This window comes from Onychostoma macrolepis, chromosome 03, assembly GCF_012432095.1.
Source record: "Onychostoma macrolepis isolate SWU-2019 chromosome 03, ASM1243209v1, whole genome shotgun sequence".
NCBI lineage: Eukaryota > Metazoa > Chordata > Actinopteri > Cypriniformes > Cyprinidae > Onychostoma > Onychostoma macrolepis.
In genome coordinates this window covers 43,638,956-43,665,926 of record NC_081157.1, presented here as the reverse complement: position 1 = coordinate 43,665,926, position 26,971 = coordinate 43,638,956, and the positions used below count along the sequence as shown (strand labels likewise).

General features: G+C 36.8%; 1 long non-coding RNA gene across 5 annotated transcripts in view; it reads left to right on the top strand.

Moving 5' to 3' along the window:
• The window catches only part of LOC131536050 (uncharacterized), a 195,056-nt gene that overhangs the window by 2,531 nt on the left and 165,554 nt on the right, over positions 1-26,971 (top strand). For 2 of the 5 annotated variants that reach the window (XR_009269817.1, XR_009269818.1), the window contains exons 1-2: positions 8,515-9,339; positions 10,834-11,017. The exons of 1 other annotated variant lie outside the window; for it this stretch is intronic. This is a non-coding gene — a long non-coding RNA (uncharacterized LOC131536050). Of the gene's footprint in view, positions 1-8,514; positions 9,340-10,833; positions 11,018-26,971 lie in introns of those variants that run through there. 2 more of the 5 variants (XR_009269820.1, XR_009269821.1) reach the window with 2 other exon arrangements.

Below are 26,971 nucleotides of genomic sequence, written 5' to 3'. Positions count from 1 at the left end.
CTTGTTTCTCAGAGTCTGAGGGTCCTTTAGGTGCTTTTTTGCAAATTTCAAGTGTGTTTTCATCAGAGGTGGGTAGAGTACCCAAAAACTGTACTCAAGTAAAAGTAAAAGTAATAGTCTGAATAGTTACTTGAGTAAGAGTAAAAAAGTATCGGATAAAAAAAACTACTCAAGTAGTTAGTTACTAGTTACTTTGGATCATATACTGAATATAGTCTATTTTTATTTAGATATATAGATATTTAGATACATTTTTTATACATATACACACACACATATATACATACAGGTGCATCTCAATAAATTAGAATGTCGTGAAAAAGTTCATTTTTTCTTGTAAGTTATTTCAAAAAGTGAAACTTTCATATATTTTATATTCATTGCATGTAAAGTTAAACATTTCAAAAGTTTTTTTTTTTTTACATTTTGATGATTAGAGCTTACAGATCATTAGAATATTTACATTTGAGTTTCAATAAATGACCATCCCTACAGTATAAATTGCTGGTATCTCTTGTTCTTTGAAACCACAATAATGGAGAAGACTGCTGACTTGGCAATGATCCAGAAGATGAACATTGACACCCTCCACAAAGAGGGTAAGTCACAGAGAGTCATTACTGAAAGGTGTGGCTGTTTACAGAGTGCTGTATCAAAGCATATTAAATGCAAAGTTGACTGGAAGGAAGAATTTGGGTAGGAAAAGGTGCACAAGCAACAGGGATGACCGCAAGCTTGAGAATACAGTCAAGCAAAGCCGATTCAAACACTTGGGAGAGCTTCACATGGAGAGAACTGAAGCTGGAGTCAGTGCATCAAGAGTCACCGAGCTCAGACATCTTCAGGAAAAGGGCTACCAAGCCACTTCTGAACCAGAGACAACGTCAGAAGCATCTTACCTGGGCTGTGGAGAAAAAGAACTGGACTGTTGCTCGGTGGTCCAAAGTCCTCTTTTCAGATGAAAGTAAATTTTACATTTCATTTGGAAATCAAGGTCCCAGAGTCTGAAGGAAGAGTGGAGAGGCACAGAATCCATGTTGCTTGAAGTCCGGTGTGAAGTTTCCACAGTCAGTGATGATTTGGGTTGCCATGTCATCTGCTGGTGTTGGTCCACTGTGTTTTCTGATGTCCACAGTCAACGCAGCCATCTACCAGGAAATGTTAGAGCACTTCATGCTTCCTTCTGCTGACAAGCTTTATGGAGATGCTGATTTCATTTTCCAGCAGGATTTGGCACCTGCCCACACTGCCAAAGGTACCAAAATCTGGTTCAATGACCATAGTGTTACTGTGCTTGATTGGCCAGCAAACTCGCCTGACCTGAACCCCATAGAGAATCAATGGGGTATTGTCAAGAGGAAGATGAGAGACACCAGACCCAACAATGCAGATGAGCTGAAGGCTGCTATCAAAGCAACCTGAGCTTCCATACCACCTCAGCAGTGCCACAAACTGATCACCTCCATGCCACGCTGAATTGAGGCAGTAATTAAAGCAAAAGGAGCCCCTACTAAGTATTGAGTACATATACAGTAAATGAACATACTTTCCAGAAGGCCAACAATTCACTAAAAATGTTTTTTTTACTGGTTTTATGAAGTATTCTAATTTGTTGAGATAGTCAATTGGTGGATTTTTATTAAATGTGAGCCAAAATCATCACAATTAAAAGAACCAAAGACTTAAACTACTTCAGTCTGTGTGCATTGAATTTATTTAATACACGAGTTTCACAATTTGAGTTGAATTACTGAAATAAATGAACTTTTCCACGACATTCTAATTTATTGAGATGCACCTGTGTATATTTACATTTACATTTACATTTAGTCATTTAGCAGACGCTTTTATCCAAAGCGACTTACAATTGGAATATATATATATATATATATATATTTTTTATTATTATTTATTTCAGTGATGCAAATAAGAATTTTTATCAGCCTGATTTATTATCAATGCTGTTCTTTTTTAGCTTTCTATTCATAAAAGAATCCTAAACAAAATGTCACAGGTTCCAAAAAATATTAAGTCTTCAACGCTCTTGATGAACCGCTTCAGACGACTCAGCACGTGCGGCAGGGAACTGAACGAATCATTCAAACTGATTCGCGAACCGATTCACTGGTTTGCCAACTGGTTTGATCAAGCCTTCGAACAGAATTGACTTCAAAAGAATGAATAATTCGCGAACGGGCATCGCTCATTGCCCCCCCAAAAAAGTAGACGGCACGTTTGGAATAAATTGAAGGATTTTTAACTTGTATTGCATTAAGATAAAGCAACGAGAGGAGCGTCGCCCACAGTAACGAAGTAAAAGTACCGTTTTTTCACTAAAAATGTACTTGAGTAAGAGTAAAAGTACCCATTTTTAAATATACTCTAAAAGTATTAGTTACCCAAAAAATTTACTCAAGTAAATGTAACGAAGTAAATGTAACTCGTTATACCCACCTCTGATGAAGGAAAGCAGGCGCAAAGTTGTGGGGCTGTTTTTCAGCAGCAGGGACTGAAGGACACATCAGAGTAGAAGAAAAGCTCAATGCACCAAATTCTAGAGAGAGCCTTAATGAAAACCCAGTCCAGAGCATTCAGTACCTCAGACTGGGCAGAAGCTTCACCTTCCAACAGGACAATGACCCGAAGCACACAGCAAGAGTGGCTTATAGACAACTCTGTGAATGTCCTCGAGTGGTCCAGCCACAGCCTGGGCTTGAAGCCAATCAAATATTTCTGGAGAAACTTGATAATGTGCATCTGCCCCCATCCAACCTGACAAATGAGAGGTGAAGAGACGAGGAGAAGAATGGCAGATAATAATTGCCAAGTGCAAATGTGCAAAGCTTGTCACATATACCCAAAAATACTTGAGGTGCTTCAACTAAATACTTATGCAATGTACTTGTACTTAAAAAAAGTGGTACAAATGCTTTCGCAAGGCACTGTATATCCCATTATGTATTTAGTAACTAATATGCACTTTTAAAGTACTATATACCTTTTGGGGTAAATATGATACAAAGTGTATTTTGTAATGGTACTGCTCTGGTAACAGAGTGAACAAGCCTAATGTGATTAAGACCCAAAAGTGCTATGTGAAAAGACACCTGCTGTAAAGTTGGGAGTGGAACTGAATTCTTGTTCAGACCAAGCAAAGTGACAGCCTGTCATTATCTCAGTGTTTGTGGTAAATTTAGTCCCAGACTGTTGCACAATGCTGCACTTTTCCCCACTGAACGAGAGGATGTTGACCTTGTAAGCACAGCCAATATGAAACAGCCTCTGTTGTATTTTGTTCCACTTTAGTAAGGGGCTCAACTCTCTGGGCCATTTGCATCGCTGCAATCTCGTACTCCACAAATAAGAAGATGCAGGGAGAGAAAGAGAGAGTGTGTGTGTGTGTGTGTGTGTGTGTGTGCGCATGTCGGGTTAATGTAGAGGAAAAAGACCTGCTCAGAAATGAGTGGAGAACAAAGGAGAAGCATTAACAAAATTCATCATCTGTCCGAGTGTCGTGATTGAGTTAATTACCTCATTACTCAAACAAACCAGCCACACCATCCACAAACAGAGGGTGATATTTATATTGTCTCATGCAGCGTCTGCAAGGGTGGGGATAGGAAATTATAACTCTGCTTCTGTCCTTTCTCTCCGAAAACTTTTAGAAACTGATGCAAAGAACAGAAAATGATCAAAAACTTCTGTCAGGACATACAGGGGTTTTGTGGCACATGACTGTCAATCCAAATTCTGCTAATAAGAAATCAGAATACTTTAATGGTAAAGAATATAACTTACTTTTAATGTATGATAAGTAATGACTTACTCAGAATATATAACAATTTTATTCTGTTTATAATCTTATCAAAAACTTATCTTGCCAAGTCACAGTATCTCAGAAACATCATTTGGTGTCCTTTTTTTTTTTTGGCACAGGGCCTATTTGCTGGTGAGGTAAGGATTGCAGAAATGGCCTTAAGATATTTATACACTTACTTTTTCCTGAGAACTAACTTCACTTTTCTGAGCCATTTTGCAATCATTTTTAACCAACTGCTCAAGTTCACACAAGTGTAGTTCATCACACACATGTGTCCATCCAAGTTTGACAACCACTGACATTTATACGTTAAGTGAGACTTAGTAAGTGTCCAAATACTTTATGGGCCCACTGCGTACAATATACTGTTCAAAAGTCTGGGGACAGTGAGATTTTAGTTTTTTAATGACAAAAATCTGTTATTTATTTGATCAAAACATTATCACAATTTAAATGGACTTTTTTTAAAATATATTTTAAGATGTAATTTAATTTTGTGATGCAAAGCTGAATTTTCAGCATCCTTGTCTTCAGTGTCCTTCATCCTAAAATGATGATTTGCTTCTGAAGAAACATTTCTTCTTATTATCAATATGGAAAACAACTGTGCTGCTTAAACCGTGACGCATTTTTCAGGATTCTTTAATGAATAAAAGTTTCAAAAGAACAGCATTTTTTTTTTTCTATACTAGAAATCTTTTGTGATGTTATAACATCATTTGTCTTTACGCTTTACTGTTACGTTTGATCAATTTAATGCATCCTTGATGAACAGAAGTAATAGTTTCTTTCAAAAATAAATAAATAAATACAAATTCGAACAGTTTACATATATCGATATTAAAGTTAATTTGAAATCAAATTAAAGCATGAATTAATGAAGTAGCACTACAATTATTCTAGACTGAAAATGACTTATTTATGGAATGTTATACATATTGTATTGCTTTATTATATTATATCGTGTCTAATATGTCAGTATTGAAATCAGTGGATTTCAGTAGCGTCCTCTTATTTTAAGGTCACAGATAACACAAATGTGAAATTTGTACAACATTGTAAAGCATGATCTTACTAATTTTCAAAAGGCACAATTACTGTACATAAGCCACAGAACTCTAGCAGTAATACTGGTAAGCAAAGTTCATTCATAACCTATTTGTCAGGCAAGTCTACAGAGTAAAGAGAATAGTTTCAATTCTATCAGTGTTTATAATGTCCAGCTTTCTGCATCACTGCAGCAGTTGACACTCGTAACCATGGACACAACCTACAGTTTTATTGAATCCATCACAACTATTGATCTGTAGGCACTCACAGAGTGAGGAGGGATGCAAAAGAGATCTGCAGGTTCCTGTGATGATAAAACCACAGCCTGGCTCACATGGCATGATCTGCACAAATCTGAACAATATTTTTTTTTTTGCTATTCAAATCTAGTGGCACCTGCAACCTCAACACTTGAAAATTCTGTAGGCCTACGTGAAATAGTCAAGTAGATTGATAAAATCATACTGCAATGGGCATTTTAATAACAAATATACATTTTACTAATTGCCAAGATTCCTAATAATTTATCAGGTAGAAATTGTGAGTAAAATTATTTAAAAATTCTTATCTCTATGTAAAGCCTGATATGAAAGTCAGCAAGTTTCAAGGTCAAGTTTTAGATTTAGTTTATTTATAGCACCATTAAAACAGTGACAGCTGACAGGTGTGCTTTACAGCATCAACTAAAAGAAACAAAAGATTAAAAGGTAAAAAGACAAAAGAAATAAATAAAATAGAAACCAACAGAAATCAAGTGCAATTTAAACATCAGGAGACATTAAAAGCAATGGAAAATGTGTTTTAAGCAACGATTTAAAAATCTGTAATGTGATCTAACATGGGCTGGCAGACTGTTTCAGAGTTTAGGGCCCACAACAGCAAAGGAACGTTCTCCTTTTTGATTTAATTTAACTCTGAGCACAATAAGAAAGTCAGAAAGTCTATTTTTAAAATGCAATAGTTTATTAATCTTTTAGACAAAATATAGGCTACAAAAATGCATATGAGTTTTCTTTTTTTATTTTAATCATATTTTATACATCAGGATTTTATGGCACATATAGTATGATATAGGGCCTAGTGAGAATATGTAGGTAAAAACACATTTTAATAAGGTCAAATAATTTGGCGTGGATGTCGTTATTTATATGGTCAAAAAAGTATAAAATTCTGTTAGCTTGTAATGTAAATCAATATGATCAAAATGACATTTAAATGCTTAGTGTTACTATCAAAGTTCTGTAGTTTATATATAAGTAATGTAATGCTATGCAATGATGACAATCGGTCCTCAAAAGACAATTGTATCATATTTGATTCTTACATTTTTAACGTGAGTTTTCTACAATATTAGGCCTATGTCTGGATGATCAAGTAAAGCTAAGTTGCTTCAGTAAATAGTTGTCGTGGACAATCGGGAGTCAAAAAGCCTGAGAACCACTGTCAAGCGGGTTTTGGTTTCCTACTTCTTGTTTGTTTCTTTCTTGTGGTTACTTTCTATTGCACTTAGTCAATACATGCTGTGAAAAACACTGCTGTTGAGGGCGTGGTGCCCCCTTGTGTCAGGAATAATGTCACCAAACTGCTCAAAAGCTGTGTTATTCTGCCATCTACCGGTAGGAAACAAAACAGCTCATTTCCTGAACACAACCGTGAACCTTGCAAAGAATCACAAGGTAATGCAAAACTAACACAAACCATGGTTTGACAACTCGCATGAAGTTTAGATAATGCTAGGTGAACAACATTAAACAATGAGTTTGATGATATTTATACACTTCGCGCCAAGTTTCTCTCGAAATAAGATGCTTGTGGCGTCTTTTCTAACGTTATTATATAAGGCACTTTATTGTAATGAGATGATTTCGAATAGTGCACAGGGAGAACATTTTAGTGGCACATGCTTCAGATTTCCAGAAACTCTTGGAATGAATTATTTCCTGATGCAGATGAAGCCTAGGTCGGCTAACGTTGAGTTATCTGCACTGTCTGTTGGGGAAATAAAAATCGATACACCATCATCGAGGCAGAGGAATGTAATCCCGCCTAGAGCATCTGCTTGTCAGATGTGTCCATAGAGCCGTTCATAGCGTGAAATAGAAAATCCCGGCTGTCCACCGCGGCCCGCTTTATTTACCGCCGAGGCGAGGCGGACGGAGACAGAGCGGCGTGCGGCTGCAGGGCCTCCTCTCGCTGCCAGGTGGCGCTTGGGAGTCATGTGAGAGAGAAACTCTGGCCTTTTAGTCAAATGTGGCGTTTTCTGTTATTAACGAATGTTTAAAATGCATTAAAGGTGGCTTTGTTGAAGAGGAGTGAACGGAGTATTAAAAAAACGTAGGCTTTTCTTTATGCGGTTTTTGAAGTGCGGGAAATTTGAAGCGGTTTTTAGCAGTTGACATTTTTCTAAATCATTTGCAATTATTGCATATACTGTTTTGGAAAGTGTGTACAATATTTCTAAACCTTTGGCACAATGCATGATTTTTGACTAGTGAAAGTAAAAAATCTAAAATATACACTTGTGCTTATGTAATAAAATACTAATGCTGGTTAAGTCATATGTTTTTCAAAAATACATTTGGGGGCCTTAAGGTTAACAACAACCAAAGAAGAAGAAGAAGAAAAGTAATTTAGCTGTCTGGAGATGTTTTAGGAAGTCTCATTAACAGGAATATTTTCAATTTTCTTTGTAATATTCTTAATGTTGTCAAATATATAAATTTGCAAGTTTGTGATTTTCATGTTTCTAAATAAGTCCTTAACTAGAAAAAGAAAAATCACACATTTTGACCTTTTTATGAAAAGGCTTGGGCTAGATGGCGTAAGCCTAAGAAAATGACTTTATTCATGATAAAAAAAATAGTAAAAAAAAATAATGCATATATATTTTTATTTAAAAAGCATTTAGTTGCAAGGTTCTTTTCCTAGGCACAAGGATAGCATTTTGGTACTTAATGGTTACACATCTTGATTTTTTAGAGTTGTTAAATTAAATATTCACTAAAATTAGTAAGCGTTTTCCAAAAATACACAGCCCCAAGATGGACACACAGATTGCATTTTTACACATTACTGTTTTAAAGTAGGTTTTCCTTTATCATCCAAGACATCCTTATTTGTCATAAAACCCTGTAGATTAGAACCTGAAATCTTGATTTTTAATTCTAAAGGTCATCAATATTTGCAGAATACTATAAAGTGTAAATTTAGCTAAATCTTTCTTGCCTTGAATTTATGACATAAATATACAATTTAATGCCTATAGATGACTATTTACTTGTGAATGAATTTAAAAGGAATTAGGTGGGTTTTTTTTGTTTTTTTATATATATATATATATATATAATAGTGCTGTTAAACGATTAATCACATCCAAAATAAAAGTTTTTGTTTGCATAATATATGTGTGTGTACTGTGTATATTTATGTATATATAATATATTTTAAATATTTACATGTATATACATTTAAATATTTATATTCTTATATTATACATACATATATTTAATATATAAACAAAATATTTTTTCTTAAATATATACATGCATGTGTTTGTATTTATATATACATAATAAATATACACAGGACACACACACACACATATTATGTAAACAAAAACTTTTATTTTGGATGCGATTAATCACAATTAATTGGTTGACAGCACTAATATAAAATCACACCATATTCATTAATGCTCTCATTTTTTTTTTTTAACAAGATATGTTGTTATAGCTGTAGATGAAATGAAATATGTGTGCCGTTGTCTGTGTGCACAGAAGAGGGCGCCCTAACTGGGATTCCTAAATGTCACCTCCTATGAAGACAGCAGAAGTTGAATAGTCTTGGCTGGCCGTTCCCAGACACTGTAACAGATAGGTGACCCGAGAGAGCTGTGTGTGGATAAGTGCGGCACAGAGGGAAGCGGCGTTCTTCTGTTCCGCCGAGCCTTTCATCTCAATTTAAACCATCCTCTTCATAACCTTCCACTCCTTTCTCTTCTCCATCTCGTCCTCTTGACAATATCTTCTTTTCTTTTGCTTTATTTCTGCCCCCTCACCTCTCGCTCTGTCCGTCTCGCTCTTCCTCCCGTTCTCCCGCTGTGAGTCGAGGTGTAATATATCCATAGCCCATGTGTGCTGAAGTCTTTAACATTCTTTCTTCTGCAGAAAGCCAAAGCTAGCACTGTACTGCGCGAACACATCAAACACCACTTCTTTATCGATCGCTTTCTTGCTGTGATTCAGGGGTCAGGGGTCAGCGTTCCACTTCCTTGCACTGTCTTCCATCTCGAATACCTGCTTTTGTGTTTGTATTCTTGCATGTTTGTCATATGTAGTCTTGTATAGGTTTAAACTGCATTTTTTTTTTTTTACTTATTTTAGGTGCAGCAGCAGAATCGATCAGCTGTTTTGAAACTCTGTTGATGTGCTTTGCAGTGACAGGACACTGAATCACGCAGAGCATCAGAGGTTAGATCCCTCTGTATTCCTTCAGATCTGTTTATGATTCGATAGTTGAGTTCAGAGGAACAAGCAGACAGTGAAAATCACTCATGACAGCTTCTGGCGGAGATCAAAATGCCCACCGCTGCTAATGTGTCTTTTGAGTTTATATTTTACAGCATGTTCTTGTTGATCTAGTTCGGTTTTACAATTATCAGTGACTGCAACCTGCTCAGGTTTGGTGATGATGATAGAAAAATACACAAAGAGAAAATAATAAATAAATATAATAATAATAATAAAACTGAATGATTATAGCCATTCACTGAAAATATCTCTTTTAGTCAGTATTTTTTATTTAATTTTTTCTCTAAATTTTAGTGGACAACATGTTTAAAACATGATAAATTTACTTTGAGCAATATTTTGAAAAATGTGAGATTTGGTTTTAGGACAATATATCTTGAATTAAGGTTTTATTTTACTGTTTCAATTTTTTAGATTGTAGTGTTAATAAAATATACTGAGTAGTTGTGTTTTTAGGATATTTAGATAATTGTACTGGAAAATAATAGTAATAATAATAATAATAATAAAAAACTCTAAAGAAATACTACATAAATTTACTCAAAACAGATTTTGTAAAGAAAATATAGCTTGAATTATTTTATTTTATTATGCATATTTTAGAGTCACAGAAATTCTATATGAATATCCTAAATATCTTTTTGAGATAATTATATGCTTTCTGGAAAACAATAGAAGAATACTGATTATTTGCTGCGTTCACAAATTTACTTGAAGCAGTGGATTTCAGAGAATTTATCTGTAATTAAAAAGAACAAGTCTAAAAAATAACATTGTATTGGAATATTGATGTTGTTGATTTAGATTCAGAAAATGTATTTAATTTACTTGAAGAAATGTTGGAAACCAATTGCACATAGCTTCATATCTTAAATGGGAATGTTAAATCCATGTTGAGAATAATAGTATTTAGGTATTTGTCTGCGGTACAAAATATAACAATGTTAAATCATTTGAATTAATTCAGCAAACTCACTCACTGAAATATGAAGTAACATTAGTAAACATTTAACTGAAATGGGCATTAAACTATATTATGTATTTACTCGGAGTTAGCTTTTTTGCTTTTAGCTGATTACTTGCATAACTTCAATTATGTCTTTATGTTTGATCTGTTTCCAAACATTCTTAATTAAACTGAACTTGCAGGAATTCAGTGAATATAAAACAGTGCATATGAATAGTGTTATTAGCAGTTTTTGGGATGCGTTCATGGTCAGGTCAGGCCAAGCGTTCCCCGAAACACACGTCGAAGTCAGAGGTCACTCAAAATGAGGGCGCAGAAGAGAAAAAGGAGGGACAGAGGATGATGAAATGGAGAAAGGAAGAGCTTAGATAGTGACCTCTGACCCCACGTCTTCCTTTTCTCTTTCACTCTCTTTTTTGCTCCCTATGTTTCTTTTCTCATTCTTCTCACTGACTCTTTGTGTCCAGCGTTGATCTGACCACAGGCCGTGATCTCGGCGACCTTTCCAGGGGTCAGCTGGCGGCCATGACGACAGAGGGGTCAGTCTGAGGCCTCGGTTCATCTCTCGGTCAACATCAGGTCACATTTTGGTCAACATCAGTGGTGTGTTCAAGACCCTGAAGCTACGAAGATGGTTTCATCAAAGAGCAGGTCTTGTGTTTCAGCTCGTGAGGTTATACTAGTTGTCTCATATTTCTGATGGGAATGATTGGATTTGAGATCGTTTTGTGTTTTTTTTTTTTTTACTTGAAAATTCAAATTTATGCTGCACGAATAACGATTGTTTCTATTATAAGTATTCAGATTGCTTGCAAGTAGCTACCCTAAAATGACCCTCTCGTTACCGATCAACATGGAGGTCGTCTACCGGTCAATTACAGGGCGTTTTCCCAAAGCAGCAGTAGCAAATCGGCCATGTTGCCTAGTTTCCACTATTCTAATACATATCTGCCCTCGCCACGACCTGAGAGCTGGGGTCATTTAGCAGTCATCGGAGTGTGTTCAGAAAAGCTCCAGATGATTCGGCGAGGTTTTAAACACTGGGAGTCTGGACTGTCATTATAGGTCACTCGGTAGTCAGCATCACGCCGCAGAACCCAAGCGTTGGGTAACGTTCATAAGGTGTAATGGCTTGACCCAGATTATTACTGTTGACCTCGTGTGAATGTTTCACCTCTAACTCCACACCACACCACAACAATCCTACAATCCTTTAAATATACACTTTTGAGATGTGCATGCAGCTCCCCTTACAATTAAATGACAGACGGTTATAGTCATCAAAGATCATCGTGTGAAGTCGAAAAATAATGTCTGAGATTCAGTGTTAAACTTCGAACGGTAATCTTTGTTAACTTTGGTGCTATAGTCTTCAAGAAACTGTTCATCCTTTAGGTTGATGGTCTGTTATTAAGGTTTTGCTTGGGGGTGCGTTATAAATTGGTACCATTTTTGTTCTCGGATGAAATTTTTTTTGAGGTTTTTGAAATCGTCATTGAATAAATAGGCCCACACAGTGAAATATTGGATATTTAATTCTGAATGCACCTATTTTAGATAAAAAATTTAGATGACAAAATTGTTACATAATAATTCCCTAATGTTTAGGAATGCATTGTTATATTTATTATTATTAATTGGTACCATTTTGGTTCTCTGACGCTATTTGAAGTTTAATTTTTCATTGTTGCTCAATATTGGTTGTTTAATTTTGAATGCACCTATTTTTCCATTAAGATGGAAAAATTTACATGATAATTTTAAATAATACAAATGATATTTTTTATTTAGATGACTTTTTTAGAAAAATGACAAAATGTTAACAAAACAAAATAAAACAAATAAAAATTAAAATATTAGTTAACTGTACATTGATAACTGTAATCTTTAGCGCATCTTAAAATGAGCATCATTTGATCTTTTATTTGATGCTTAAATTTACATGTAGCATTTAAAACGATTGACTTTTAGTATTTTAATAGAATTTTAATTAGACATATTGTTTTATTAATTATTAATTTATTATTATATTATAATTATTGGTAATATTATTCATTATTGGCTCATGGATGTTGGCCAGAATTGTAATATTGTGCATCCCTAGATTTGTCGTTTTGTTGGAATGCCAGGCATACATTTCCAGTGTAAGTTATGCTTGATTCTGGATACTTTTAGAAGCAGCATTACGTCGTTTTCACCCCATAGCTCCCACCACATGCTTCAGAATTTTCACACACTTCGATTATTATTCATGTGACCTCAAATTCACCCGGAACGCAGTGCGGGTCGTCTGGCGGTCAGTGGCGTAGGGGTGCTTCTTTCTCCGTAAAGCGCTACAATGTCCCTACAAAAACATACCAGCGGCGATCAGTTAGTCTGATCATTCAAATTAGTAGGCTGCGTGTATTTGGCCTCCGTCTGACCTGCATGTAACCGGGGTCACCCGGCGGTCAGATTCAGGGGTCATCTGACGGTCGAAGTCCTTGTGTCCCTTCCGAGCCACCGTAGTCTGTTGGTTGCATCCGTGAGGTTTGATTGGCTCGGTGGCAGGGCCTGAGGGTTCATCAATCCTTCCTCTAATCATTACAGATGGAAGACAGCGGCGTAAACAGGCATCATTAGGCCACAGCCGCTCGTGTCCACTTTAAACCACCGTTATGACTTCACAGAAGCATCTGTAACTTGCTCCCCTGGGGAGCGACGTCGAAGGATGAAGTACTTTTGAGATGGTTTTCTATCAGTTAAGTGTGCAGGGTTGACAGGACCGAGCTAATTTTGTCATCCACACCACTGTGATGGTCGGCCTACTGACATGAGGGACACCGTGCTAGGGCTGCACGATTGAGGAACAAATCTAATTGCGATATTTCTGAATTATTATTATTTTTTAAATCTAGGTTTGCTATGTTTATTTGTACGGCTGACAATGTGGCCAAAATTTTGTAATTATAAGTATGACTATAAAATAAAAATAATGATAATTATATCAGTAATAGTAATAATGATGATGATAATAATAATAATATTACTGCTATTTTAGTATGGATATACTGTTATATAGGCCTATTTAATTTTTATATCTTCCATTTTCATTTTAAGAAATTGTAGCGTTTTTGTCCTTTTTTGTAGTTTTATTTGATTTATGCCTATTTAGGTTTTTATTAACTATTTTACTGCATCAATTTGAACTAAATATGGCAAATAGCTGAAATAAGTTTTTTTTTTTTTATTATTTCAACTAACAATTTTATCAATTAACTACTACCAAGTAAAAATGTAAAAACAAGATAAGTATTACTATATATAATAGTAAACAACTGTAAAATTAACGTCTGTCCTAGTTTCTTCGTATACTTTTTTTGATGGAAAACTCCAATATTCTCTTTTGTTGATAAGTGCTTCTCATTTGGTGAAGATGGTGTGTGTTGCATTCCCAAATGCACATTAAAGTGACCCAAACTCAGAGCAGATGCAGAGATGAGTTCTGCTTTGAGTCGCTGCAAACACTGGTGGATAATGAGCTGCTCGCGTGTAAATGAACACAGTGCTGCGCTTCACTTTATATTCATTTAATTAAATTGCAGTCTTTGCTGTTTGATATTCTTTTAGATTTATTTCGATTAATGGCGCAGCAGTGCCACATCAGAGTGCTGTTCCCCTTCAGAAACTGTGAAACACAAAGGTAGAGACAGAATAAGCCACGGAACGATCTCTCTCTGCGTGTCGATTGTGACGTACCCGTATGCAGCAGGAGAGGTCAAAAACAGAGAGCGCTGCAGCAAGGTGCTGTCGTTGCTGATGAGCTTTCATAGCATGTGTGTTTTCGTCAGGAGGAACGAAGCGGGTTCAACTGCAGGGCAATGGCAGACCCCCCATTCTCAATCACACTCGGTCCCTGAGGGCATGCGATGTTGCTTGCATGTGAGGCTGGGCTAGCAAAAATATGATGCACGAATAAATACCAACGAAACAAGGGCAAAAAAGTACAATCCTTATATATAAGGAAGAAAATTGACCAGGAAATGGATGCGTTCTCCTCCCGTCTCATTATCCTCTTTGCATTTTGGTATATTATCGAGCATGCTGGCGAGGCCGCTGGTAAATATCTGCCATCGACGCACCATGTGGCATCGCCACAGAGATATTTTTAACCAGCATGCTGCCGGTTTTTCCTAAAAGCCCTATTCCTCATACCTCTCTCTTTTTTCCCCGTCGTTCTCTCTCTCTTTCCACCTGCTCTTCACCCCATCAGCGGCGGGGTCGTTGCGAGGTCGGGAGGAAAAATGGAGCACTGTGTAATGCCCCTCCGTGCCTACTGATGGAATGCTCTTTCTTGTTCCTCCTCTAATGCTTTCCTTTAATTCCTCTCTTTCATGCTTGTTTCCCGCCCATCTTTCCTGGCTTATCTCATCTCTGCATGCACCTGCACATCTACCTTCCATCATCCCTTTTGTTTCTAAACACAGGCCTGGAGGTGTTTAAAGGAAAAGTGTGGGCCGAGATGCTGGTTTGGAATGAATCATGATGCTCCGAGCCTCATATCTGACGCTAAACGGGTCCGTCCTTACTGCGTTTATGGTCCGATGCATGGTGAAACCAGTCATCCCTAAAGAACCTAACATCCCTTCTCTACCGTTTATGTAGTTTAAACATTTATCAGCTATTAAAACATGCCGTTTTGTAAAATTGCAGGACGGAGGCTCATAATCTAGACTCGTTAGACTTGTAGTGGCCCGAACAATAAGATGAATGGTGCATACTAGGCAGCGCTGTGATCTCTGGTGGGATCGGGCCTCGGGATCCTTCTGACGGGACACAGGTTAAATATTTTCATCTGAAAACCCACTGAACCTCATATTCCTTCCATTCATTAACCGAAACTCTGTGATCTGGCTTTTATTCACCCCCGAGACATGTTTGTGAACGGGGCATGCCGTGACTTCAAACATGCAGAGCTTAAAAGCAAGAGGAAGTTGTCCTGAGGCCGTCATGCCCCGTCCATAATTTCTGGGCCACTGGATTGACTATTTTAGGACGGTGTAACGGGAACACTTTGTTGTGATTGGAGCGGCCCTCAATGCTAATCCGTTCTGATTCACGCCTTGCATGTGGGCACTGAGTTAAAAAACAATCCAATTAAGTTGCTTCAAAGAATCAAATTACAAATTAAATCAAATGAATCTCCGTTAAAAAACCCAGATTCGCCCAGCGTTAAAGTCTCGGTGCTTTATTTTAACAGCTCAATGACTATGAAAGCTCAGGAGAATTTGGCCCCCAGTGATTGTTAATCAGAAATGAAGGCAGCATGTTAATAGCGGCGCTTGGACTCTAGATGTCAGCAGTGTCTGGTGGACCGTTGATGAAATGAGCACTAGTACCCGTCTGCTTTGCATTCACTTTTAGTTTTGTATGCTCAAGTGGCTGCTGTGAACTGGGAAAGAGGTTTTGATTTGAAAAAAAGCTTGAGTTTTAGATGCTCGAATAGATGCATTCTTTGCTAATTCTTTGCTCAGAGCTGTTTGATTGATCCAAACTTCATATCAACGTGTGTGATGAGACAATAGTTTTCACAATTAGTTTTTATGATACTTGATAAAGTCATTTTGCTTTACTTATACTGATCAGACATGATATATTCAGGTAATAAAGCTCTTCAGGTTCACCAAGTGATGAAGTAAAAGGAGAGCCGGGATAACAGTGATACTCTTTGGTTTCTGCTTATTTACGCTTTTGCATTATTACACACTACTTTTCCTAATTTATTCCTTAAAGCTGTGTTGAACATACATTTTATAGTTAATGTTCATGTTTTGGAGGGACCCATCTTACATTCACAGATGGCATCAACATTTTTTTTATTTTTTATATTGTGACATTTTAAGTTATTACATGTATTTAACCATATACTGTATCCTCATACCAATAGGCTTTTGCAATTTTAAAATGTGGTTTGTGGATTATATATGTGTAAGTGACAGATTTGGCTGTGTATATTTGGCACTCAGTACTGATCAATGGGCTTTTTTTTTGTCCCTGTTGGATGGTTTTGAGTTGTCATTGTGTTCCACTGCGATGATAAGAACTGTGGTGGATGTAAGGAAAAGGTCTTGAGGCCTAATTTCTGATTTTGTCTCTTTGGTTCTGAAATTTAAGGTAAATGTACAGTTTTAAAATTTGTCAGATGTGTTGTTTAGTGGTTAGCAATCGTGCTTCAGATGATCTTTAGAGCTATTAGTGCTTATGTGGAAGATTTTAAATTTGAATTTGACAAATCCTTTTTTTTTTGGTTCCATCATTTCCTTACCTTCTTGCTCTGTGAAGGAGCGGTGCGGGCCGTTGGCTGGGGTTGCCAGGGCAACTGCTGGCATGGTGAGTGGGCAAGACTGTGGCTGGCATAGTGACTGTATTGGGCAGGACAGCTGGGTGCCATGCAGACCCCCTCAGACGTGCATTTCATTTGGTGGAGGGATCGTAACAGCAGAATGCTGTGTTGAGCCAGAACCTCGTGTTCCATGTGGCCAGAGATTAGTCTGATTTGAACATAACTTGATTAATTTCTTCTCCTTGTTTTTGTAGGGATGCACAGTACGTCAGCACCATAACGGTTTTTGGTTGTCGTCATAATTTCGTACACTATCATTCAAAATGTTTAGGGTCAGAAAGATTTTGTTAACGTTTAAAAGAAATGTTACATGTTAAAATGTAATTTATTCCTGAGAAGCAAAGCTGAATTTTCAGCATCATTACTCCAGTCTTCAGTGTCACATGATCACTCTAATATACAGATTTGCTGCTCAAAACATTTCTGATTATTATCAAAGTTAAAAATGATTGTGCTGCTCAATATTTTTGTGGAAACTGATATATTTTTCAGAATACATTTTTTGATGTTTTATTTATTACCCAGTATTGGATATTATTTTTTTTATTTTTTTCAATTTTTTTAAGATTTAGATAATTGTTAACATTAAATAAAAGCATTAGGCTATTTATCTATCTTTTGTACTGTATGTAATTTTATAGCATAAACACTTTATTACAAACACTATTTACATTTTTATGTTTGTTAAAAAAGGGAAACAAAGTGCTATAGAATTATAATATGAGCCATTTATAATTTTGGTCATAATATGAAAATAATTATCTAGCTATTGAATTGGCTGGAATTTCAGAATTGGTGCATCACTGTTTTTGCACCACATCAGTTTAGTAATGAGACAAAATCATTTAACTTCCTCCTGTTCAGTTCCACATTTAGTCTCATAGGAAACTGTTGTTCCTGTGATTATTCTTGATGTTTTGTTAAAAACAAATGTAATTTGATTGTGCTGCTTGTTCCAAAGGACCAAGTAGCTTTGGCGAGACTCTACTGTTACCTTTAGGCCAATGTTTATGTTCTTGGTAGATGATTTCTTTGTAGAACTGCAAGAATGGTTTCATGTGTGCGGCCTGTAGTTTCACTGACCTTTGACCCTGACAAATGACATCATACAGTTGATGCAGCATGAACCAATCAGCATGTTTAACTTCGAGTGAAAACCATTGAATAGTCATCATCCATCCATCCATCCATCCATCCATCCATCCGAGGCCGTATGTTAGTGTATTTGCAATCAGACACATCAAGTGATATGAGGGGCTGAAAAACGTCCTCATCTCCTCCGCCCTTTGCTTTCCGCCCGCGAGAACACAGCAAGTTCTTCATTAGGAGAGGAAATCATTCCCCCATCTTTCACACACTCCCAATCTGCAAATGTCACTGGGGTGTGGGCATGTGTGTGTGTGTGTGTGTGTGTGTTAAGATGCCAGATGGATCGTGGCTTGAGACACTATTTCATGTTTGACTGTGCCTTGTGTCGCGGGGAGGAGAGTGTGTGTGTGTGCTAGGAACGGCTGTGCACAGCGAGAGATTAATTCTGCTAAATTAATTGGGCTGAGATTGAAAATGAGAGAGCAAGCAGGTTGCAGATGAGCACACACACACATGCAAACCTCCTGCCTGTGACGCACACACTCTTATTTGCCATACACCCCTGATTGTTTGCAGTGTGTGTGTTTTTGTGTGGTTACGAGTGTGTTTTAGAGTGTGTGTGTGCGCACATGCACAGCAGGGTAGAATGTATACACACACACACACACAACCTGCAACGCTGAGATATGCCGTCAAGCACACCCACACACACCCCGGTGTGTGTGGGGACTCAGAGTGGTGATTTTGAGACGAAGGGCCCCCATAAATCTCCTTCCATACAGGAGCTGAGTCTGCACAGGGACGAGAAAGAGAACATTACCATCTGGAGAAAGAGAGAGAGAGAAAAGGAGAGAAGGTATAGTTTATATCAACCGTCAGTAAAGTCTCACAGGCCACGTTCACACCAGAGCCGCTCCTCTTCTGAGTGCGTAATCCCGTTCTGCTCACACCGCAGGGAAAATCTGCTTTTTTTTTCTTGAAGGAATTCAGTATGGGGTTCAGTACAAGTTCTGCATCTGTGGTATGTTGTTAATTACCACAAAAACAATTTAGACTTTTCCCTTCTTTTCATGCAAAGCAAAAGTCTGGGATACAGCAAAGCACTTAAAATGGGAGTGAATGAGGCCAGTCTGTGAATTTTCAAATACAAAAATGTAAACAATATGCATGTTGACATGAATTTAGTGTAAGAAATCACTTACTAACATTTTCTGTGTATAAAGATATATCTGATTTTATAATTTTGGTATAAATTATAAAATTACTGTTTTGGTAACTAATACACAAAATTTAACAGAAGACTACACATTTCTGCTTTCAAATCCTCAAAAAAAAAAGAAGTCCCCATTCACTTCCATTGCTATGTTTCCATCCACAAATTTTATCCAAATTTTGGGGTATCGCATGAAAAACAACAACAACAACAACCGCTGGATGGAAGTTCAAGATGCACATACAATCTTAAAACGTGCATAAAAAAGTAATAAAGAAAACATGCACTTTTACTCAGTGAATTTATTCAGATGCAAAATTGATTATATAGGCTTACTGAAACTTTGTGCCAGTTTCCCAGGACATGGGATGGAAATTGAATTTGTAAACCTTTGCAACTTTGGATGCATATCTACCTTAACCTTGACTTTTGTGCTAATCAACATTATGCCGCAAATGCTGGTCAGCTAATAAGGTGTTCAGCTTCAAACTTGGCCAGATGTGTCTCTTGTGCTGGATCTCACTGTTTCAAAGGCTCATAAACTGGCCACATTATGTTTTGTTTGAAATCTACTGATGTCAACAAGTTTCTGAGAGGATTACATTTAGAAGTAGAGTAAAGTGTCGTAAACCTTATTATGTTTGTGTGAAAACCTTTAGGCCTTTGCTAATATAGCATTAAATGTTTGGATGGAATGAAAGAAAGGCGGAGGCGGGTTAGTCCGCCCAACTCTACGAATCTTTACAGAATTTGGCTTCGCCTGATCGAGCAACTCAATTATCCTGTTAATACAGTCTCAGCCTCAAACACCGTTCCCATTACTGCAGAACACACCGCCTGCGGCCACACACACACGCACCAACAGCTGTGGTACAAAGAAACCTCGCAGGCACAAACACACGCTTCTGAAATATAAAAGGAGAACATTATGCATCTGAACTCCCATGTGTTCTCTAAAATGAATCAGTTTTTCCTTTAATCTCTAGGTAACATGAAGGTCTACTGGCCTTTTTGGGTGATAGTGAGAACATGCTGATGTTTCTCTTGCACGAAAGCTTAGCAGTTGCTATTTGAGTCTCTTAAACCATCTACAGCTTCAGTGTGGAACTCTGGCCTAGTGAAAACAAATCAAATGTAAAGTGTGTCAGAAGAGACAGATTGATGTGTCTCTCATCTCCAGCCTGACTGAACATAGCTCATCATTACTGTCAACACAGAGAGAGAGGGGGGAAAGGACTGAGAGAACAGCAGGAGAAAGACAGAATGAAAGACTCTGGAAAGACAAGACCGGTTTAGACTCAAACTTCAGGGTTAGATGAAGAAGTTGATAGTATTCGGTATAGATGAAACCTTATTGTAGGTAAAGACTATAGGAAGAAGCATCTAGCCTAAATGATCTCTTATGCTAGAACAGTGGTTTAAGAGTGACCCTACTTTTTCTTTTTAAATTGACGCGACCCATACATGCACACACACTATAGAAAGATTAAAGACATACTAAAGAAGCAGGGCAGTGTTGATGGAGCGAATGTTACTGTGCCACAGACCAGTCTCAAGCCCCACTTAAGCCACGTTCACACCAAGAACGATAACTATTAAGATACAGATATTAGCGTCCACACCTGCGAACAATATCGTCTGTTTATTTTAGTGCACGCACGTCTGCCGCTTTCAATTCTCCAGCTCCTTATAGCAGGATGGATTCTGATTGGTGTCAATGTTTTTATTCGTTATAGTTGTGGTGTGGACTCTGCTATTCTTTAATATTGAGAAGAATTTTTAGAACTATATCTTTATCGTTATCTTTATAGACCATTTCAACGGCTATTCGGCTGTTTAAGGAAGTGACGTCTTTGGTCCTCGGACGTTTCCGGTTAATGTTCGAGCGCATTCAAAACAATGGCGGCAGGCGCTTGATACACAGTAGGATTGCGATTAATTTATTTAATCCTGCTGTTTAAATTGTCAAAATTAAAATTGAGATCCTTGTTGCTCAGTGGTTGAGTGCTCCCTCTGGGCTGGAACTAACATTCATTTATAAATAATCGGAAATTAAAGGGTTAGATTTCCGAGAAACGCGCCTGGATTGCAGCAGTGAAGCGAGAAGCAGAATAGCAACTAGCAGCTCTAGGATATACAGAGAACATTTCCATTCAGGTAAGGAAATATTGTTTTTCTCCCCCATTTGATTATTTGTATTTCTTTACGTTAACTCTTCAAGTATGATGCAGCATTGTGTTTCCATCATTGTTTACATATGCGCCTAGCGTTTTGATTCTTTTTTAGTGAAAAAGGCCAAGCTTTATTTCCGTTTTATTGCAAGCGTTATGAGGGCATCTTGTCAGCAGATAAATGCATTGCGTAACGCATTATAGAAATGTATACTGTAAACTTGAATGTTGTATAGTGTAACAGTTAACTGCAGTAGTTTACAAAAGGTAACGGTAAAAAAAATTCATCACTTATTAAGCTTGTCTAATGTTAATTCCAACATACTGATGTATTAAACAATAATAGAATTATTTTTAAATATTGTGCATTAAATTAAATAATTGTTTTTCTACTTTTGTCTTTAGGAAAGCCGTCATCTGTAATGTCACTGAGTGCTACAGGGAGACAGGACAGTGCCAAACCACATGTGACCATATGAACACCCAGATGTGTTTGAGAACTTGAGGATGAAATGCAATGTAGTACTTAAAGCTGCTCATGGCCAGGCCAGATACTGACTGCTGCTTTTGATATTGATCACATATTAATAAATTTGGTGGAAACAGTTGAAAGTGAGAGGATGTCTTTTGTTTATATGCAGTATTGGTCAAAAGTCACACTATACATTACTATTAGTATTAGATTTATTACTATTAGACACATTACTATTTTTAATGTTTTTAAAAGAAGTTTCTTATGCTCATCAAGCCTCCATTTTATTTGATCAAAAATACAAACAAAAACAGTAATATTGTTAAATATTATTACTTTTTAAAATAATGGTTTTGTTTTAATATTCTTTATATTTATTTCTGTGATGCAAAGCTGAATTTTCATCAGCCTTTACTCGTCTTGTCACATGATCCTTCAGAGATCATTCTTATGTGCAGATTTGATATTTGGTTATTGTCAGTGTTGGAAAAAATTGTGCTGCTTAATATTTTTCTGGAACCTGTGATGCTTTATACAGAATTGATTGATTGAATCCTGGCAGGGATTTTCAAAATATAGAAATCTTTCCTAACAGTATGTCCTTACTATCACTTTTTTAATCAATTTAAAATCCTTGCTGAATACATGTATTAATATTCTTTCAAAAAATAAATAAATAAAAAATACTGACCCCAAACTTTTGAACAGTAGTAGCATGTTGTTACAAAATATTTATATTTTAAATAAATGCTGTTCTTTTATTCTTCAAAGAATCCTAAAATTATCACAGGTTATAAAAAATATTAAGCAGCACAATTGTTTCCAACACCGATAATAAGCATATTAGAATGATTTCTGAAGGATCATGTGACACTGATAACTGGAGTAATTATGCTGTAAATTCAGATTTGATCACAGAAATAAATTACATTTTAAAGCACATTAAAATAGAAAACCATTATTTTAAATTGTAATATTTCAAAATATGACTCTTTTTGTCTGTATTTTTGATCAATTAAATGCAGGCTTGATGAGCATTGGAGACTTCTTTCAAAAAGTCTGTTTTGTTTTGTTTTTCTTGTCTGGTCGACGCTACAGAGCTCTGAGCACCAGAACGGCCAGCACAGGAACAGTTTCTTCCCTCAGACAATCCATCTCATGAACACTTGACAATAATTGTGGAACACACACTATTTATACACTTATTTATCTAACACACACATACTTAGTCTACATTTCAATTGCACATAATATACCTGTACATATAACTCTATTGTTATATACCTGTACATGCAATTGTCAATTTGTATATTGTAATTCCTTATTTACTTGTTCTATTGTTTAATTCTTCTTTTTATTATCTGTGTTTTTTGTCCTGTCGCTGTCATTCTGTTGCACTGTGGAAGCTTCTGTCACAAAAAAAAAAAAAAATTCCTCGTATGTGTAAACATACCTGGCAATAAAGCTCATTCTGATTCGGAAAAACATTAAAAATAGTAATAGTGCCCACACTTTTGACCAGTACTACTGTATGTGTATGTGTTTACAGTAAATGTGCATAAACACATTTATACCCACATATATACTGTATTTAGTGTGTGTGCATTTATTAATCTGCATGTAGGCTATACTTTTATCTTTTAAAAAAGCTAATAAAGGTGTGTGCAAAACACCGTAGCCAGCACTGAATTGCATTCATCTTATTTGTGACAACATGATGGCCGATAGAGCATTCAAATTATTTATCGCACTGTTCCACAGCAACAAACTTAACCAAACTAAGCACACACTTTAAAACGAATAAAATCAGTAATAATTGCATGTAGTGATTAGTTTATTAGCATTCATATAGCGTTGTAATATACATGCATGTTCTGTAAAACTGCAGTGAAACTATATGTATTGTGAAAAGCGCTATACAAATAAATATGGAAAATAATATTTGCATAGACTGACCCAGCAATGCAAGTGAAATGTCAACAAATCAGCTCCCCGGACATCTTGGCGACAAACCATGATAAGTACGTAAGTGACACTGTTTGTCTAGCTTCAGTTTAACCAAACATAAGACTGATGTCATCCATTGTACGGACAAATGATCCCAAACTTTCCGCTATGGAGTTAATTGTAAGCATCCAGACTGCGATACATTTACCGCCATCTCTCGCAGATACACGCACAGGCAGCATCAGTCAGAGCTGTCCGGAAGACTACTTTTAATGCTCCTTGTAGGTTTGCGCCTCAGACATATTTAGGGTATTCCAATCACCGTTTATTTATTTATTAAATAACTTAAATATTACGTTTTCACTAGACTTAAATAGTACGCGCTTGTTTTGACAGATCTGAGATTTAAAAATGGCGCTACCGGAAATGCTTCAGGGCCAGACATGCGCAGTAGAGTTCCAACGCCTTTGTTATTGTTTACATCCTTGAAATGGTCTATAGTTATTGTGCTTGGTGTGAACGGGCCTTTAGCCTCACATCAGTTTTGGCATATCTTGTCCATTACATTGTTATGATTATCATCATGTCAGTCATTACTTTGTAGCATGTACACCATGTTATTCCTCTTAGCAGCATGAAAAACTAAACTTTTATTCAAATTCTGAATGGACTATATAAGAAAGCCTGCAAAGAGTGCTCCCTTAATGACTCAAAGTTATAATCAATCAATCTCTCTACACGGCACAACTCTTATTTACATAGTATCTACACATTGTTCATTGTAATGAGAGGATTCTCAAGCTTCCAGAACTCAGGACTGAACAAAAACTCTTTTTTTAGCGGTGAGTGCATTCCAGATATCAACCGCTACGTCCGTGATTGGCTAAACACATTTGATTCTCCTGCGAGGCGGTAGCAGCTTTCGTTTTGATGTTTGTTTACTTTGTTATTAAAGTTACGTTTGCCGATTCCCTTCCTTCTTCCCTGAGTCTTGAACTTTGTAACAGAAGGCGCTTTCGCAACAGTAGAACCTTTCCATAGTTCCTAGAACTACTGACAGAAGTTCCCCTTTTTGGTGTGTTCGCACCGCAGGAACTAGGAACGTATTTATAGTTCTAGGAACTCCGTTTGGGGGAACTAATTTAGCTCCTACTTCAGAGAAGGGTCTAAAAGTTTGCTGATTGGCCAAACACACGCGAAACACTGACTTCCAGGCATTTTTAAAAAGCCATTTAAACCTATTTGCTTCACAAACATGGAAACAGCAATAACAGCATTTACCTGTTGGTTTGCAGCATTGTGTTCTTTTCTCAGCCTTGATGATATGTAACACTGAAGTAGTCATAGGAGATTTAGTCAGATTTTCATGCTCTTTTAATCACATGAATTGTGCATTCACATCTCCGTTATCACAAAACCCTTGACACACAACAAATACTGCTCCGATCAGGGCATCCTCCGTTCACCGGTTGTAAATGCTGTGAATAAAGATGTCGCTGTCGGCGAGTTCCTGTTGCCGGTGCATATATATATATATATATATGTACATTTTTCCTTAAATCATCCTGGCAACCCATTTTTTCAAGTCTTGACCCAGGGTTTTGAAAGCACCGTGCTAGAAGATCTGATTTCGGATTAGCCTTCTGTCTTCAGTCTTCAAACTAAACCAAGTGCTCAAGGTTTGGCTGGTTAGCGTTAGCACACATCCATCATAAATGTCATGACTATACCGCCTGGCTGCAAAAACACCTTTCTCCATTGAGTGCTTCCATTGTTATGAAGTCACTGAATGAGTTTCTGGTTAAATGAGTTAACACAAGCGTAAGATATTTTCACGTTTTATTCTACGACATACAGAAGTAGCACCCCACTCTTGTTTGGGGTAATAAAAAGGTGGCTAAATGGAAGTACAGAGGCTGCCGGGGTACATTAAACATCATTACGATGAACAGGAGAACACATCTAATCATTAGTATGCTTTTATGATATTCACACATTTGTAAGTGCAGTTTAAGTCTCCAAATACTTTTTGTGGCCACTGTATTTAGTTTTGGATGAAGTGGATGTTTCTACTAAATGACAAAATGGTCTTCATCACATGATAAATCAGTCCTCTTTCAGTCTATTGTGTTATTAGTAGTCAGCAGTTGTTGACCTCGCAGCTCTTGCGGCACTATGGGAAAAAGTTCATTTCTCTTAACATCAGCACTTATTCTCTCTCAATCCTTTTGTGCGTTTCTGGCAGCCACTTGTGTAGACCATCCTGTCTGTGTATCCATTTGTGACAGACTCATGCGGGCCAGACAGTGGAAAGAGAAAGCGAGGGGGATGAAATGAAAGACAGACAGTCAGTCCGACAGAGAGCCAGTATTTCCTGTGAGAGCATCCAAACATCCAGCGCCAAAGCTAATGAGTGGTAAACAGCAGTAAACAGGAAATTATATAGAGAGTGTCTTAAATCTACTTGCCGTGGAGTGTATTAAATGAGTGTGTGTGTATGTGTGTGCATGTGGTCGGGTTTGAGTGCATATGTTTGTTTATTATTGAATAAGGAGAATGAGGACTCTGGGCAGTAGGGAGCCTCTCCTAAGTGTACTTGGAGCCAGTCAAAGGTAATTAAGACTCAAATTAGGGCTGTTTGCTGAAGAGCTTTACATATTGCACGTGGTGTTTCATGGTGCATGCGGCACTGCTCTGTTACAGCCAGTGAGGTGTCTGCAGTGCTCTTCTTTTTTTGTTTCTTCTTTTCACAAATTTACATTTACTCTGCATTTTGTCTGATTACACAACTCTGAAATACATGATTCTGATTGGTCAACCGGTCAGATATTTCCTAATATTAATTTCCATAATATATGCATTGATGTAGAGCTATTTTCATGTCTTTCTTATCATGCTGCAGACTTTTTCGTTTTCATACCATCACAACTAGTGCCATATTGCATCTTAGTTATTTATTCTAGTGAAAATGACCTTAAAGCATTTCAGTATTCATAATACTGTAATATTGTTGCAGTGTTTGTCTTGCTGCTAGCCTAATTCTTTTGTCTCTTGTAAAGGATTGTTTTATATATACACACACACACACACACATATACACATATAGGTTAAGTACAGCTATAGTAAAATTATGAAAAATTATAATTATTGAATATGACGTATATGTATACATATACATATGTACGTATTTTCATCAACAGTATTTTGATTTTCAAACATGCAAATTTTACATCTCGTTATCATTGATGAATTAAAAAAACATTAACATTTCATTGATGAGATCACTGTGTGACGGCGAAATTCAGAGAATTTTTAAATTTATTTGTTAATT